The sequence below is a fragment of the Lactuca serriola genome, chromosome 4 (genome assembly GCF_051521515.1).
Source record: "Lactuca serriola cultivar US96UC23 chromosome 4, Lser_US96UC23_V15, whole genome shotgun sequence".
NCBI lineage: Eukaryota > Viridiplantae > Streptophyta > Magnoliopsida > Asterales > Asteraceae > Lactuca > Lactuca serriola.
This window is the reverse complement of record NC_136411.1, coordinates 68,725,346-68,744,092: the sequence shown is the minus strand read 5'-3', so window position 1 is coordinate 68,744,092 and position 18,747 is coordinate 68,725,346.

Genomic DNA, 18,747 nt, shown 5'->3' with positions numbered 1-18,747 from the left:
AATAATCACAAAAATGATGAGTTCTTATGTAAGGCCTTCATGAGTACTCTCCATGGAGATTTTCATTGTCCATTTGTCACCCGGTCACGAACGTGAACACCACCCTAGTGTCTCGTTGTAATTGAGGATTGTTGTGGGGAGGACAATTGACCACGGCCAATAATCTTCTTCTTTTCTCTTTTAGTCTTTTTTTTTTTTTCTAGGGGTAATGGAGAGTACTCCAGTTGTTTGTGGTGGCTGAATTGGAAGTTTTGAATGACCTTTCATGCATGAAGAGTATTTCCAATTACCTGATAGCGACGAAGTCAAGGAAAGAGATCTCTTATGAAATTCCACGATATAAAAATTACAGAAATAATGTCTATATGGGACAAAATCATAGAAATTATCCCGGCGTAGTAATGATAAAAAAAGGTTCTTCCACTGGTTATGGCAGAAACATGGGTCAAGAAAAACCTTGGTTAACGTCACATTTTACCTCATAGGCTCATACCCTTCGTTACCGGTTCTTCATCACTTCTCCGGCGACCGCCCTTCATATTCGGCGCCCTCCCACCCCTCCAGCGACTCTCCACTCTCTGCCGAAAAGTCACACCCTGGTTATTCAGTTTGCTCACATCTCCCCTCTCTCCCAACCTCACCCCCGGTGGCCGTTCAATGTCGCTGCACTTCATTGCCTCTGCAGTTCATTAATTTATGTTAAACTAGCATCATCAAGGTTAAATTTAAAATTTCTTCTCTTCCTTAATCGATTATTTCCTTCCTTGCTTGTTATTTATTTATTTATTTATTTCTCTTGTCTTTATCGTCTTATGTTTTTGCTTTAAAACCCTAGAAAACTAGAGAAAAATCTCCTTTATTATTTCATCAATGAACTCCCCCAATTTATCCATATCTTCAAATAGCTTATGTTTTTCCTCTGAAATTTGATTTGTAGGTGGAATTATGATACAAGTTTCCATGAAAATATATCTACGTAAGCGTATATAATAAGCGAAAATGACTTAAAAGCCCAACAAAGTTTCCAAACCATTTAAAAAACCTCAATCATGTTTTGTTTGTTCAAAAAAACCCAACGAACTTAAACTTTTGTCTAAAAAGTCCAACAAAGTTCCAAATCATTCAAAAAATCCCAATTATGATTTGTTTAAGTTCATTGCGTTTTTTTTAACAGTCAAAACATTATTGGAGTTTTTTTAAACGTTTTGGAAACTTCGTTGGTCTAACAAGTCATTTTCTCGATACGGTAATAAGCCACGTCATATGTTTCTCTTATTTAACTTTCGGGAAAGTGTAACTTAGTTAGGCTTTTTAGACAAAAGGTTAAGTTCGTTGAGTTTTTTTGAACATACAAAACATGATTGGGGTTTTTTGAACGGCTTGGAAACTTCGTTGGACTCGTAAGTCATTTTCCCTATATAATAAAGAAGGGCATTGGGCCTAACTGGTCTTTTCGGGTATTCTAAGAAAGATAGCACTATCAAACTTCCTATATTTCTTCTACCCATACATTTGGCTGCAAAATCTTCATTGACTGTTATTATTGAATATTAATTGTTTCTTGATGATATAGCTTTTGATTGAACGTTTATTTAGTCCAGCCTTAATCAATTGGAGGCATAATAAATTTCTGATGATGCTTTCCCTTGAAGGAGAATTTTGTAGTAATAGATTATTGCACGTAAAACATTTTATGTTTTCTGGGGACCCATGTGAGGATAACCAAATTTTGAATGGATTGCAATTCTATAGAAGCAGATTATTGTTGTAGTTATAGATTCATGTTTATATATGCATAGGGGATTTGTCTTCTAGATATGAATTTTCATTGTTGAGTTGTCCGAATTTTTAGTAGAAGGTGTTTTGTGAATTGATATTTTATGAAAATTGTTTGTTGAATGTAAGGGTAAAGTGGTCATTTAGGCTCATTCAGCGTCATTACACAGGCCCAACTCAAAACCCTGGGCCTAAACACCAGCCCAAGCCCTAATATCCTATGGGTAAATTATTCATATAGAGCATCTCGATTTTGTTGGTCTTTGTTTGTAACTTGCTAGTATTTTGAGAGTATCTTTGATGTTAACTCTTAATCAACTTCTGCTCATCCATAATTGCTATTTCCACCACTTGAAAATTTATTAATTGTAATCATTTTCAATATAGATCAGTTTTATGTGTCAATCAAACCTTGATTTTGTGCCTTCACTCAAACTTAAATTTTTCAATATTATATTTTAATTCTGATTTCTTAGGTTTTATGCTTCCATTAATTTTGGATATATATTGCTTGTTTTTACATTTATTTTGGGGTTTAATAGTTTAGACTAGATACGTGCTTCTATACAACTCCATATATGATACTAATGAATCAGTTATTATATGTTAGCTTATTGTCCTGATTTTCTCCATTGTATAATCCGTGGTTTGTTTGAATTTTTGTATGGCTTTTATTACAAGAAGCATTGGTATAGGCAAAAACATTTTTGGGAAGGAAACAGAGTAAGTGTAACTCTTTATGTTCATCAAGAACATATTAACAATATGGATTATCTACAATTTTCAAGTACTATGAAGAATTGCTAATCTCATTTTGGTCTTTTTAAATATTCATGGGCATAATTAGATTGCATAATCTTTATCAATGGCTACTTTTGTATTTGTGTGAATACTTGCCCTTGTTTATAACTATTGTCTCTTCTGGAATGTGCATTTACGAAGGTCATGAATTTATTTATATTTTTTTTTTGGAAAATTTAGGCATATTAAAAGACTAGAGTGCGACTAGAAACCAAAATCTTGAAACATCTAGAACACTCATGTGGTACGGCACTACAACACCTTGGTCAGATCTTAACCATGATGTGCATCTTTTAGTTATCATGCAACCGTAATTGATTTTATGTCATTCAGTGGAGTTTGCAAGTCCTGGAGTTCATTGTTGTATATAACAGGAAAAGGTTTATGGGTTCCAAATTAACCATGTATGTTGATACACGAATCTTTGCACATTTTATAAGAAAGACTAGTGTTGTGTTACCTACAAGATTTTGAAGGAAGAGTGTTTAAAACCTGTGACTTCTGGCTTGTGAATCCCATCAGAAGGCATGAACTTCATTTCCCTAATGGCCTTATGTTTGTTTTTCTGTTGATGCTCCTGAAATAAGAGTTAGGGCTATCCTTATTTTTTTAACCTTCAATATCTGAGTGGGTGTTTGCCATCTTAAATAGTTCCACAGATAAAATATGGTTCTCTACAGAAGGTAATGGATCATGAGATCATGTCTGCTCTTGTTTGTGTATTCTTGATTTACTTTTTCTCATGGGGAATACGTATGATGTAATCATCGATTTTGATTTATATGTTGGAACATTTTTAAGATTTTGAGAATTAGCATTTTTCAATTTTCATGTTTAAGTAGTTTCAGTGATATTCATGTTTTTGATAATATGAGATTGTTTTTAACACCTTTAGCATTTAGTATAAACCATTTTCTTTTAGTTTGTGTTAGAATAGAAATAGAATATCTTTATGTTTGTCATTACTCATTACTTTATTTGATCTCTAGCATCATTTTTACTATATTGGACGAGATATTGAACAATTAGATTTACTGTGCCTAAAAGTTGGAAATGAACTTTCAAATTTATTTTTTGAAAAGTTCATCGTGTTGGATTGGTTGATATTGTTTTTGACAGTTTTAGGTATGATTGGTTCTAATGAAATGGAATCGTAATGGAATGGAATGAGCAGAGTTATAGAATGGGTTATTGCATTCCGTTATGATGTTTGGTTGGCTTGAAGAATATAAAGAGCCATTCAACCATCTTATTTGTTATGTACATTAAGGTGTATTTCTTATCATTAATTTGATCTTTGTTAGATGGTTTGAACGACAATCTTGTGGCCAAAATTCAAATATAACAAATTGAGCCAACAATGGACTGACTCATCACCCTTGTGAACTATCATAAAAAAAAAATAAAGCTACCTATAGATCTTTGTGATTCTTTTGATTTTTCTGTTACTAATATTATTAAGATTGGGGTTTTGTTGTACATTCTATTTCTACAAGTTATCATAATTGCCAATCTGAGCTGCCCTTTTTAGTTTACTTCCCATAAAAATTTATATGAAACAATTTAGATGTTTCATTTTTCCAATTTCTGGTTTGTTTGGTTTTTATAGGATTTAGTTTTTTGTGTTTGTGTATGTTGTTGTAAGAGTTTCCATTGGTTTACTTGTAGGAAGCAAGCATTTTATGACATTTTATAGACCACGATGGAGTGCTTATGGTATTTATTTCCTGCAATGAATCCCATCATTTACAAGGTACATTTCTTTATCATGAATGGTTGACTAATTATTTTGATTCTAATTTTCCAGTTGCAATCAATCCATCTGATATATTTAATATAGAGGTATTACAACTGATATGGACCCATCCCATACTAGGCTTGTATCATGCCATAAGCCCAAGTGTATAACTCACTCCTAAAAGCCATCTTGTAGGAGGAAGGGACACCTAGACTTATAAGCCACCAACTTATAGTACTTTCAACCGATGCGGGATCATAACAATACCCCACGCTTTGAAGAGCCGACGTCCTCATTGGTCACGATTGGCACCCCCTTTCGGTCCAAGCCACCACTCTGAGTGATTGTTGGTCACGGATATGTTGGTCATGGTTGGCACCCCTATTTTTGGGTTCTATCCACCACTCTGTAGGCCACCACTCCAAGTGTTGGCACCACAAAAGATGGGGACGACTCTGATACCAAATAATATAGACCCATTCGTTACTAGGTCTGTATCATGTCATAAACCCAAGTATAGAACTCACTCCCAAAAGCCAGCTTGTAGGAGGAGGGACACCTAGACTTATAAGCCACCAACTTATAGTACTTTCAGCCGAAGTGGGATCATAACAACAACCTATTGCATTACAATTTTGCCATTATTTTTTTAAGATGAATAGATGGTTAATCAAGGCATATGGAGTAAGTCATTTATACTATATTATGTGAAGGGGTTTTCTACATACATTTTTTGTATATCCATTTATTATGGATGATGAAGTTTCTTAGTATACAAATGCATACCATAAATTATATGCTCTAATAAACCATTAAATCACTGGCGCAAGCACAATGATCACATGTGAAGTCATGTGCATTCACCGCATCTTGTTAAGGGGTATGATTATAATTTCTCATCCAAATCAAACCCTGATGCTATCCCCCAATTCCCATCTCATCTCTATATTTATGCTTGTATCAACTCTCAAGTACAACCCCAAGAACTCCACCTTCAAGTTTAACGTTGTGTCTTTACGTGCAATATATTTTTCTCCTTGGCTTCTCTATTTGAGTGTTTCCTCTTGTCAATTTATCTTCTGTGTGTGCTCTTCGCCCTAGTTTTTTTTAATTCAAACCTTTTTCCTAATTTGATTTGAAGTCCAGGCTACAAAGTCTAACTTAATTGTTAAAATATTTGATATAATTTCTTAAAGATTTTAGTCTAGAATACGATCATTTTCCTTTTATTTTATTACTTTTTTTTTACTTAATTTGGTTTTGAAATGATTTGAGTTTTTGGCCTAGATCGATTCAATGTGTTCTAATCAGTTCAATTTGCTTAAGTAGCACTAGAGTTTGCACTTTACAGTTAATAAAGTTGCAATAATGTTTGCAAAATGAGCTTTTGGATCTTTATACGATGATTTAACGTATCTAATCTAATACTTGGATTCTCACATGAAAATTGCGTTTATATATTGGGTAAGTTGCTGCTAACAACCATTGAAATGGGCGTTTTTTTGGGTTCTTACCTTTTAGGTATCAAGTCCTAGTTGAAGGAAATTTATTTAATTTTGTTGCTTTTATGTGTTCTCGAAAATCAAGTTACACATGATCCTCTTCTCAATGTCGTAGAGGGTCATGTAAACTGCGAAAATAGGAACAACATTGCAGAGATGGAGAAAATGTTGTATATTGTGTATCTGTATTTGTGTTTTCCTGGTAATTTATAGGTAAGAACATACATTAATTTATGAAACTTCTAACTATTTCCAAGATTAATGTTAAAGATCATCATTAGCCTAATAGAACAAATATTATCTAGAAGACTTTAGCTTGTTCTAGAATGCTCTAGAAGATTCTAGACCATTATGGAAAACTATGGAAGACTCTAGTATATACTGGAAGAGTCTAGAATACTTTAGAACGATATGGAAGACCCTAGAAGGTTATGGATCATTTTAGAAGACACCGGAGCAACCTAGACCTCTCCAAAACATGGTAGAACATTCTAGAAACATATGGAAGCTTATAGAGTATGTTAGATAGTTCTAGATTTATCTAGTAAATAGTAAGTGTACTGTAGTATCTAGAAGCTTCCAAAGAGGCCTATAATTAGGTGTGGAGCTCATTTGTTCCAAACCATCCAAGAAAGTCTCAAAGAAAGCAAAGTGTGTAGTAGTCTCTCAAAGTGTAAGATCTTCTTAAGTGTCTTAATAAAAATATTGTTGTTTCCCATATAAAGAGTCGTGTTCAACAATCTGGTATCAGAGCAAAGTTCTTGATAGTAAGAACGAGTGATTCTCTTTGTATCATGAGTAGTCTGTGACTCTGCAAGTACTGCAAAACAACTTCAACTAGTTTCTATATGTTTTTGTTTCATTGGGATTTCGGTATGGTACAAAGCCACTTGTTTGGCTATCAAAATCTAATTGTATCTATGGCCATAATATTCAGTAACGCTATTTTCTAATCATTTGTAAAAATTGAATTATTCGAGATCAGAAGCGTAATGTCTATATATATTTGTATGCTTACAACTCTTGTATCTTATATGGAATTTGAATATATATGTAAAATCCATAAAATTCGAGCCAATTTAAAAACTTTTTAAATCATTTAAAACCATTCAGTTATTACAATTTCTTTTCAAAATAGTTTAAACATCAGAGTTCCCAAAATCATAATCATCAATCGAATACGGTCACGCCTTTGCCTTCCCACGGTTATCCGCTAAGGTACCTGAAACAATAAACTGAAATTGTAAGCCCGAGAGCTTAGTGAGTTCCCCCAAAATACCAACCTCATACAATCATAAACATATCATATAATAAACACAAAACAGTATGTATAATGAGCTTTCAGCCTGTCTGGACCGCCTTACAGGCCTTCAGTCTATCTGGACTGTTCTTCGAGCCTTCGGCATGTCTGGACCGCCTCTTAGGGCCTTCAGCCTATCCGGACCGCTTGTTGGGCCTTCAGCTTAACTATGTGCCCTCATGGGCCTATAGTCTATCCAGTCCTCCGTGGGTATGTTGGCCTATAGCACAAAGCAGGACCCGCCTCAACCCAACCCCCATACTAATCAAACAATCATGTGCACATAAATAACATACACTAGCATGTATATAACAGATAATCATACCGATTTAACAGATCATTAACACTGCAACCATCCTATATCCAGGATACTGACCTAACCGGCCACTAACATAACATCATCCTATATACCAGGATACCGATCTTAACCAGGTCACTAACATAACATCATCCTATATACCAGGATACCGACCTAAACCAGGTCACTAACGTAATACCATCCTAACTACTAGGATACAGATCTAACAAATCAATAAACATATCAAACAAATACCCGGATACAACTCCGATAAAGGGCCGACCTTGGTGCCTTAGACCCTGTTGATATAATGAGGATAACTCACCTCGCAATGCCAATCTAAGCTGAAGAATCTAACTCCCGAATCGCTGCCTCACCAACAATCCCGAACAATCCAAATAATAAATACCAATTCGTTACATAACATAACAATCTTGACCAAGGGTAGGGTCCACAGAATCCATCATGTCCATTATCTTTATTGGGCCAAGCCCCAATGTCAATTCCATAACCTTGAAAGTCCTTGTGCAAAGCCCATTATTGGCCCAATTTACCAAGTTGGGCCCAACTCCCTAATTGGGACTAATTCTAGGATCCATTATCAAGACTTGGCCCAAAACATAATATTCATAAAGTCCAACAAAGGCCCAAATCCAAATAGTCCTTAAACAACCCAAAACTCGAAGCCCAATCGCCAAAGGCCCAACAGAGGACGTATGCGGGGCGTACTCCTCTAGTATGTGGGGCATACTCATCAGATGTTGACCACCATTGGGGTGGTTGACCTAGTATGTGGGGCGTACTGGATTTACAGTGGGCATACGCGGGATTTCACCAAAACCCTAATAAGTGCTTAATGGCTTAAGCACTTAAGCCCAAACTCATAATCCAACGACCAAATGTGTCAAAGGACTACAAAGTCTCGAACTTTACCACTTTGGACATCCAGAAAGTTCTTAACACATGGTATTAATCCATTAAGACCTTCCTACCTCATGCATCAGACAAATCTAGCTATTGGGACACCATTTTTATCACTTACGACCTCTTCTAAGGTCTGAAAGGACAACTCACTTCGCCCAAATCATAGCATGCACCATTTGGACTTTTGGGACAAGAATGCTTCCATAAAGCTAGAATGACAAGATCTAACTCATACAAGAATAAAGTTCCAGGCTTTTTACCTTCTGGAGCATCTAGGGCATAAACAAACTTCAGATCTACAAGCTTGATCTTCTTCTCCAACTCCTTGATGCAACACCCTCTTCATAAAACACTCAAGAACACTCAAAAAGCTCAAACACTCAAGGAAATGGCTAGGGTTTGGGGAAAACGACTCTAAGCAGTGGAGGTTGGGGTAAGGGAGGGTCTTGTGCTCATAATCTTGCTTATATAGTCCCCAAACCCTAAATATTAGAGTTTCCTTCTGCCATGAGTACACCCTACATACAAAAGTGTACGCCCAACGTACTAAGGCTCGCCTAGTACGCTCAGTGTACCATTATGTATGCGCAACGTACTCCTCCTGATCCCCATAATTGAAATTTAGTCCTTAGACTTTTGTGGCTTCACCATTCTATCCCCAGGGATTATAAATGACAAATCTTGGGATGTTACAATTCTCCCCCACTTAAACTAGGCTTCGTCCTCGAAGCCTGCTGCGATGAACAATTCGGGATAATGCTCCCGCATCCTGGACTCTGGTTCCCAAGTCTACTCGGATCTTTTCCAATGCTGCCACTTGTCTCCCTATATAGTTCAAGTGTCCTCTGAACTGAACACCACCCAACGATACAACCGCCTACTCATCTAATATGTGCCTTTGCAGCTGCCAATCGTGAAAATCGATACGAATCCAATCGAACCTTTTCAAAAGGTCTATCCTACATGCCACATTGCCAACCTGACAAAATCCTAATAATCCAAAGTATCATACAAAATCATACAAAAATCAATCTGCTAATAACATGAACACTCATTCCAGAGAAGACGATTCCACAATCCCATGCGGCACACAACCCTTTACCACCTAAAACCCAAAATTTGGAAACCTGGATTTGGTCTGACTCCCTGGCCGACCACTCATACTATCCAACGCTAGCTCTCTTCTTATTACTACTAACGGTCTATTCAGTCCTGGGAACCTAAAGTTCCTACCCGAAATAGAACCATGGGTCATAATCTGCTAAACCCCCTGCCCTCTACGACTCACCGTTGGCCCGCACCGGGTATCTTGTCCTATTGCATGGAGCAGGACTGCCTCAGCCCGATCAAGCAGAACATGCCATTTAATATGCTATCAGAATAAGATGTCTACATAATACCGTTGATAATTTACCATGTCCTTCCTTGCCATCCACCACTTCCATAGAATATAGTCCCACAAGCGATTACCACCAACCACATACCTACCACTACCGACCAACCAGTACGACACTCATATCTAGTCCATACCACTCTTTAGGTGGGAATGCCAATATGCCAAGTCAAAATGATCATAGGGTCTGGTCATCCTCGCGATGGAATACCCTAGATTGGAATACCAACATGTCAAATCAATTCAACCATCGAGTTGAAATTCTCAGGGATTGTTGGTCCACCGCCTCAACCCTACCACTCCTCTTGAGCCTTTGTGCCTACGACTTTCAGTCGGTCCGCACCGGGTATCTTAGCCTACTGCATAGAGCAGGACCGCCTTAACCCTACCCACATATAATATGTCGCCATAGACGATCAGGAGAGAGATCCAACCCGAACGCGCTCCTACAAAAGATATAATCAACATAATCTCTATGCCCACAACCTATGACTGTAAAGCTCCCGATAACCTATTGACACTGCTATCGTCACTTTAGTTGTCCCAACGCTCCATCCTAGAGATTCTCACCTCCTCCATTGCCCAAGAGGGGCTAATCAATGTCCTTCACAACACCAACAAGCGTCACAGTACTTGGAACCTCACCCTACACTATCCACTTGTAGAACAAGCTGCTACCCCATAACACATATATACTCAGAACCAGATCATATGACTAACGAAGCCCACACAATGTCTTCAGCACACTCTATCAACATGTTTAATACTTGGGGACATACCTACTGATTGCTATAGCATAGCAGCATGCTCAACACCCGCACATAGATCTACAAACACATACAAAGTCTTCAGCATGACTGGACCGCCTCATCAGGCCTTCAATCTATCTGGACCACTCTCAGAACCTTCAGCATGTTTGGACCACCTCTCCGAGCCTTCATCTTGTTTGGACCATTCTCCGAGACTTCAGCCTCACTGGTACGCCCCACCGGCCTTCATTCTATCCGGACCGCTCTAAATTGTTGAGCATCTCCCTAGACCATCCCACCTGGTGATCTCTCCCATGCAGACTGTTCTCACCCACTTGGGGTTCCGAACTCCTGATCCATTATGTGGACTCTAACCCTGGCCTATCCTTAGTCCTCATGTCGATCATCCACCCTCTCAGAAATCTGTAGTTTGTTCTCTGATTCGCGTGTCTACCATACATGCTAAATAACTTGCACACCCATGCTAAAACTATTGCCAAACCCTGGCAGCCAACAAAACCCTCATTCTATCAATCCAAAAACCCTCAGAGTCGAGCACACCCTCGACCGAATACTTATACTGAACTCAATTCATGACTAGAACTCCAACATGGTTCCCCGACTCCTGCTATCAAGCACCCAGAAGACGTGATACACATGCTGGGGAGTTTTACAGAACTCCCAACTCACACAACCCTCAAACCATACAACCACTTGGGTTGTCTTCCTTCCTGAAAACGATGCGAGACTTAACCTATTTTCAACACTTCTCCTGCTTCTGTGTCCCGGGACGATTCTCCCCCACTTAGATTTGACTAAGTCTTCACAATGCATAAAAATTTAAGGATTCCCAATCCTTCCTACTTCCCAACGAGTGCTTCATTACTAGCCAATCCCAATTGATCTCACACTTCTAAGAACCAGATAAACACTTCCTGAATCCCCACGAAATCGACAATCACTAATTCTAGAATGATCGCATACTCAAATCTTAAGAACCAAAAGACAGATACTCCAACTAATACCTCAGCAACAAGATACTTCCCTTGGTGCTTTCCTCCACCATTCAATAACGATTACTAAAACCACTGAATCCTGATAATGAAGAAATAACCATCATGTGGGACCTTGTACACAGACCTCCCATATAATACCCTTCTTCCCAAAGTGCTCCAACAAATATCCCTCTCTCGGCTCTAGAAATCATATCATTCAGGGTCTCGCACCCTGACTCACTCACCAGCTCGATCATCCACAGCTGAACTGCAGTAGCTGAAGCAACCTCTACCCTAAACCGGGCAACAAACTACTCCCCAAACATAGTCTACAATCCCAAAAGTGTAATAGATCGCACAATCAATCCTTACCGCCCGATACAAGAGATACAAGGCAAACCGGACATCACAAAATACTTAGGCCACGTCGACCCACCTGCGTTCACCGGCGCTGAAATAATATCGCCAATCCATGCAACCAACTGACCCCGACCTAAAATACAACCTGATCCTGGGGTCACAAGCCTGCTCACTCCTTCGAGCTCAAAAAAATGGAAGGGCACAATCCATGCCTTATAAAATGACAGTCCAATCCCTCAATTAACCATTCTACTTCGAGCTGCAAAACCCCAACTGAACATAATCATCACTCCTTTACGGAGTCCCCACGACTCACATCCGGTCTCGAGCAAACCCCTGAGCCTCAAATCTTGAAACTCATGTGCTAGCCTCTCCCGCTCATCCCGCAGAATGCAACGAGTACATAATATATCCCTAATCTCAAGTAGTTGCAGTCCTCTGCTCATCAGGATATGTCCCATCAACAAGTCCCGATACTGGAAAGTTTGACCAGCTCCTCTCCTTGTCGTCGTTACAGCTGCTAGAGCTGGTGCAACAGCCGTCTCAGTAATTGCTGCATAGCGCTCATCAAAGTTCTCAACCATAGCGGTCTTGATAGACCCAAACATCTCCAGAATCTGACCACAGACAAACTCGATCACCAATGCTGTCATATCCTGGCTGCCAGCTCCGGATCCTAACCCGGATCTGGTCTCAAGATTTCTCGCAACCACCATTTTGGTAATACACCATAAAGATCTCTGATAACCCATTTATGACAGGAAACCAACTCCCAACCAAACCCTAGGGGTTGTGACTCCCTTGTTACGCGTATGGGTCCTGTGCTTTCAGTAGTACGAGCCCATACTACCTTCCACATCTACCCATATTTGTCTCAAGTATCACCACAACACCTTAACAATATACATAAACATAGCAAGCGCTTAATCCTCACTCCTAGAGGAATGCTAGATATCTCATAACTGACCTACCGGTCTCACACAACCTACCCATGAAACATCCACCAACCCTGCAATACTAGTGTATGCTAGCCATACATGATGTTGGACCCTATAGACTTTCGAATATCCGATTCTACCCTAAGCCCTAATCAATAAGAACAGAACATAAGGCCAAATCAAACATTTTCGAGCTATAAGATATTAATTATGTATAGCTGTGATACATTCATAAGCAACTACAGTAATGATGTCAATCTCATATAAGGAAAACCCTAGGCTAGCAGGCATCATGTAATCAGGCAATTCTATCATGCAATTCTTGAAGATCCCTAGCCTAGTACTAGCATATTGTTCTAACATATCACAATATCAAATAACCGTATGGTATTTTGGGGTCTACTTACTGGCTTCGGCTGATTCTACACTTTGCACCCTCTTTTACTTATTTTGAAAACCATTTAAAAATCATTTTCAAAATCTTTCCTTGATTTGATATTGGATTCACACGAGTGTTCCTCCAATTCATTCAAACCAAGGCTCTGATACAAACTTGTAACATCCATAAAATTCGAGCTAATTTAAAAAAAATTTAAATCATTTAAAACCATTTAGTTATTACAATTTGTTTTCAAAATAATTTAAACATCAGAGTTCCCAGAAATCATAATCATTAATCGAGGAAGTGTACGGTCACGCCTTCGCCTTCCCACGGTCATCCACTAAGGTACATGAAACAATAAATTGAAATTGTAAGCCCGAGAGCTTAGTAAGTTCCCCCAAAATACCAACCTCATATAACCATAAACATATCATATAACAAACACAGAACAACATGTATAATGAGCCTTCAGCCTAACTGGACCGCCTCGCAGGCCTTCACTCTATCTGGACCGCTCTCCGAGCCTTCGACACGTTTGGACCGCTGAGGGTCATTAGCCTATCCGAACCGCTCGCTGGGCCTTTGGCCTGACTCTATGCCCTCCTGGGCCTGCATTCTATCCGGCCCGCCCTGGGTATGTTGGCCTACAACACGAAGCAGGACCCGCCTCAACCCAACCCCCATACAAATCAAACAATCATGTGCACATAAATATCATATGCTAGCGTGTATATAACAAATAATCATACCGATCTAATAGATCACTAACACAACAAACACCCTATATCTAGGATACCGACCTAACCGATCACTAACATAGCATCATCCTATATACTAGGATACCAACCTTAACAAGGTCACTAACATAACATCATCCTATATACCAGGATACCAACCTAAACCATGTCACTAACATAATACCATCCTAACTACCAGGATACAGATCCAATAGATCAATAAACATATCAAGAAAATACCCATATACAACTTCGATAAAGGGTCGCCCTTGGTGCCTTAGACCCTGTTGATATAGTGAGGATAACTTACCTCGCAATGCCGATCTGAGCTGAAGAATCGAACTCCCGAATCGCTGCCTCACCAACATTCCCGAACTATCCAAATAATAAATACTAAGTCATTACATAACATAACAGTCTTGACCAAGGGTGGGGTCCACACAATCCATCATGTCCAGTTTCTTTATTGAGCCAAAGCCAAATGCCAATTCCATAACCTTGAAAGTCCTTATGCAAACTCATTATTGGCCCAATTTACCACGTTGGGCCCAACTCCCTAATTGGGCCTAATCTAGGATCCATTATCAAGACTTGGCCCAAAACATAATATTCATAAATTCCAGCAAAGGCCCAAATCTAACTAGTCCATAAACAGCCCAAAACCTGGAGCCCAATTCCCAAAGGCCCAACAGAGGACGTACGTGGGGCGCACTCCATTGGTACGCGGGACGTACTCATCAAATTTTGACCACCATCGGGGTGGTTGGCCCAGTACGCTGGGTGTACTAGATTTACGTTGGGCGTATGCGGGGTTTCACCAAAACCCTAATAGGTGCTTAATGGCTTAAGCACTTAAGCCCAAACTCCAGATCCATCGACCCAATGTATCAAAGGACTATAAAGTCTCATACTTTACCACTTTGGACGTCCAGAAAGTTCTTAACACATGGTCTTAATCCATTAAGACATTCCTACCTCATGCATGAGACAAATCTAGCTATTAGGACATCATTTGTATCACTTAGGACCTATTCTAAGGTCTGAAAGGACAACTCACTTCATCCAAATCATAACATGCACCATTTGGAACTTTTGGGACAAGAATGCTTCCATAAAGCTAGAATGACAAGATCTAAATCACACAATAATAAAGTTCCAAGCTTTTTTACCTTCTGGAGCATCTAGGGCACAAACAAACTTCAGATCTACAAGCTTTATCTTCTTCTCCAACTCCTTGATGCAACACCCTCTTCTTACAACACTCAAGAACACTCAAAAAGCTCAAACACTCAAGGAAATGGCTAGGGTTTGGGAAAATGACTCTAAGCAGTGGAGGCTGGGGTAAGGGAGGGTCTTATGCTCATAATGTTGCTTATATAGTCCCTAAACCCTAAATATTAGGGTTTCCTTCTGCCATGAGTACGCCCTGCATACACAAGTGTACGCCTAGCATACTGGGTTGCGCTTAGTACGCTCAGCATACCCTTATGTACGTGCATCATACTCCTCCTGATCCCAATAATTGAAATTTAACCCTTAGACTTTCATGGCTTCACTCTTCTATCCCCAATGACTATAAATGACAGATCTAGGGATGTTACAATATAGGAATGGTCAAGACAAAGAGTATGACCAGAAATCAGAATCAAAAGAGGGTCACGAGTTGTGACAATGTTGGTGTGGCACCTTGGTCGGACCTTAGCCGTGATGTGCTTTTTCTAGTTATGATGCAATTGGGAGTTATTTTTTTTCATTCAGTGGTGTATGCAAGTTAGACGTCATTTGTAGTCGATAACAAGAAGAATTTTATGGCATCAAGATCACCTAGCTATGTTGATGTCGATCTTTGATCGTGCTTATAAGAAAGCGTGCTACTGCTACCTAGATGACTTTAAAGGTAGAAAGTTCAAAACCATCCTTCCCCATGCTGCTGGCAGGATCTGTGTTGGAATAACTTATTCGGGGTGAAAATCAAAGACTTCTGGCTTGTAAATCTTATCACAAGGCACGAACTTCATTTCCCTTGTTTCCCTTATAATGCAAGTAGTGGTCTAGCAAGGATCAGAGGTATCCTTGTCTTTTCACCTTTCTGGCTGGGTGTTTGTGGTGTTTCATAGATTCTCCCGTCAAATTTAGTTTTCTATAGCAGGTACATGAGCATGGAATCGTATCTCCTCTACTTTCCTCATGATTGATTTACATGCTTTTAAAGGGAATATATATACCGTAAACATCCATTGTCGTTTATGTGTAATGAGACTCACTCTAGAGCCTAAATTGACTTTACTCCAAACCAAGAATATTCCACAGGCTTCTTATGTCTGGAGTTTTTAAGTTCGGGTGAAAACCTCTATGTGGTGGATTGTGGGTTAAAAGATTCATGTGAGGTTCACGAACTAGATTTTGAGGAAATGAAGTGGATGTCGTCGGAAAAAAAAACATTAGGAGATTGTGCATTCTTTATTAATGGCTTCAAGTATTCTGCTGCTATTAAATTAGACTTGTGGGTTGATCATTGGTCTTTATATACGAGATTTGCTTACTTCCTTGCCACCATTCATATAGGTCGGAAAGGTGTGTTCCTTCCTTCACACACCTGGTACTTCCCTAATGATTTTTTGAATGTTAATCTCTTTGATGAATGATGACTTGTATTGGATGCACTCTTGTTTTGGTTTTTATGTTTGCATATGTTTAACATTTTCAAGATGTTTTATCCATGGATTTGGATTTTCAGTTTATCGTTCAATGATTTTGGTTGTCGCTCATTCACATAAGCACTCAAAAGATTCACTTTTAATGAATTGAATCTTTGTATAATATGCTAGATTTTTTTTACTTTGATTAGAGCCTAGGATTTTGACCATCCTCCCAAGCACACAAATATAGCTTGGGGAGACGATTTCAACGACACAGTGATTTATTGACTTGCAAACCATTTTATCATCAAGACGACATCCAAAATAAAGTGGAATGTTTGTAGACATCTTTCTCTAAATTTATATTTAGATTTTTTTTACATTTATTTATTACTTTTTGTTTGAACGGCTTTTTTTTTTAAATTTAGTAAAAGTTTATATTATAGATAGTAAAACATCGATAAAGTATATTCTGCCACTATTAGGATAAGCATCTATTCTTAGTCATCATATAAGTTAGCATGAATACGATGTTACAACACTTTTTTTAGGTGGTGCAATCCCACTAATTGGAGTGAAAATAACTTTTGATTACCAAAGCATCGGAGTTGCAAATGTTAGGGAACATCATCATATTATATATGTTAGATTTTAAATCACTTGGTTTCCACATTATATTGGATTGTATCAGAAGCAAAGGTTTGTACATTAGAGGATTTAGACTGCTTCGTAGACCCTCAAGCAATCAATTCCTAACTACAAACAAGAAATGTAGAACTAGTTATGGAAACAAAATACAACAATATATGTACATTGTCAACAAAATAATGTGAACTTCTCTGTTTCTCTGTTTTGCTTCTTTGTTGGATATACAACAAAAGACCTTCCACATGTCTCTTGTTTTCTTATGGTTAATTGAGGTTTGTTTTCTTATGGCTGATCGAGGTTGAACATATATATTAAGTTAATCATCTATATAGAATAGAAATTGTTTCAATTGATTCAAGTTTTTTTTGTTGTCTTTAAGCCTTTTCGTATTGATGAGATAGTTGCAACCCATGTTTATACATATCTCTCTTCTTGGTCATAAGGATGCTTTCTAGTTGCTACCCGATTGATTTTGAAGGAAGGAACTTCAAAACCAACCTTCCCCATTTTGTTGGAAGGACCTACTTTTGGCCCGAGTTGTGGTTACTAGATCTTGTTTATGAGCAAAGAGTGTGACATTTAGCTTGTCAATCCTATGACAAGGCATGGACTTCATTTCCCTGATGTTTCTTTTTCTAGTTATTCTCTTGTAGGAGATATTAGGGACATCCTTGTCTTTATACCTTCAATAATATATGGATGGATGTTTGTCATTATAAATAGATTCAATGACGATATACGATTTTCAATAGCTGGTAAAGGAGCATGAAATCATGTCATATCTAATTTCCCCATCCTTGATTTGCATACTTTCAAGGGGAAAATATATATCCTAAACAGTTTTTACAGAATAATGTTTTTGTTTGAAATCAATTCAGAACCCAACTTGACTAAACTCAAAATTAAGAATTACCCTAAGCCCTACTTATGTTGGGATCTTTTAAGTTTCAATGAAAACCTTTACTTGATGGAAATCTATTTAAAAGATTCTAACAAGGTTCATGAGCTAGATTTTGTCGAAATGAAATGGGTGTCGCATGAAAAGACGAAAAAAGAATATGCATTCTTTCTTAGCTCGCTTATTTTTGTTTTATATCATAGCATACCATTTTTTTAATTTTATTATCATTTTGGTTTTCACACATCCTTTGTTTTTGGTAGCATATTTATCAATTATCCATTATTTTATTTGTTTTGGTATCATGTTAATTATGTATAGTACTTTGCATGTATTAGAAAAAAAAAATTTATTAGATTATTGTTTAACATTTATCCTTGGAGTTAGATTTGCACTCTATTTATATTTTTATTTTTCATAGACTAGTTTGTGTATAAATACTTGCACTCTATCTTTACTTTTCTTTTTCATAGATCAATAAATCAATCGAGGAAATACACATTCTTTCTAGTTCAAGACGGTTACAAACATCTTCACAATAAAAAAAGTTTATACTATTATGGAAACTATTTGATTAAACATATATAGAAAATTTTGGTATTGTTGGTTATTATATAGTTTGTGTAACATCCTGGGTTTTCAGGTATCTTCAAATCCTTCCTTTGATAT